This window comes from Galeopterus variegatus, unplaced genomic scaffold (genome assembly GCF_000696425.1).
Source record: "Galeopterus variegatus unplaced genomic scaffold, G_variegatus-3.0.2 Scaffold6332, whole genome shotgun sequence".
Lineage (NCBI taxonomy): Eukaryota > Metazoa > Chordata > Mammalia > Dermoptera > Cynocephalidae > Galeopterus > Galeopterus variegatus.
In genome coordinates this window covers 110,610-111,647 of record NW_007732443.1, presented here as the reverse complement: position 1 = coordinate 111,647, position 1,038 = coordinate 110,610, and positions in this window count along the sequence as shown.

The window sequence follows — 1,038 nt, the reverse complement described above, 5'->3', positions numbered from 1 at the left end:
GGCGCGACACTGAGGGTTGCGATCCGTTGCCGGTCACGAAAAAAGACAAAAAGGACAAAAAGGAAAAAAAAAAAAAAACGTTTTATGACCCCAAAAATTAGTAAGGACATACTCCCAGAATGGATGGTGCTTTCGACTGAATATATTTAGCTTCATTGAAAACTTACTATCATATCCTTATTTTTCTCTTTTTTCTGTAGACCAGGGGTTGGACCGGCACTAATCAGCAAAAGGAACTCAGCCCTCCACGTGGAAGCAAAATAGACAGAAGGAGGCTATGTCTGTTTTTCCAAAGGTTATACAAAGGAGGTATGCCACTTTTAAATGTAGCAACATAGCAGCACAAGGACAATGTAGCAACACAATAAAAATACTTATGAGATAACAGCACACAAAATATATAAAAATACTGTATTACAGCTAAGTTAAATCATCCATGGGTACAGGTTGGAAAAAAATTACAGAAAATATTTGGTTTTTATTTGTCAGGGTTGCACAATTAACTGAATTTTGTCTTTCATCTGCTGTTCCCAGCCTCACCCCACTTCTAAAGAAAAACTGGAATCTAAGCAGTTTTAACAAATTCGCATTTTCTGTGATTTTCACAGCGCTGTTAGAGTTGCTCTGTGTCCATTAGGGGGCAGTAGCCAACAACACAAGAAGAGAGGAAGCTGGTACTCACAGTCACCTGCGCACACGATCTGTAACAGAAAAAGAAAACGGAAGTCAGCACATTCATTCAGCCATGGAAAATGCAAATCAGAAATACAGCAGTTGAGGATTTAATGATGGGGGTGGTGTGTTAAGAAGTACATTAAGCAAAGGCCTGTTGGCCAGGCTTAGGGTGTCTTGAGACAATAAATACAGGGACTCAGTGAAACCATTAGTCAATTACAGACAAAGGATTAATTCAGTTTATATGGAGGCCGACCCGCTGCTGGCTGCACAGTATCTGCACGGTGTCTCTCCCCAGAGAATCATCCAACCCTGGAGCAGCTCCCTCCCATCACTGCATGATGAGTTGAGACAGAGCACACA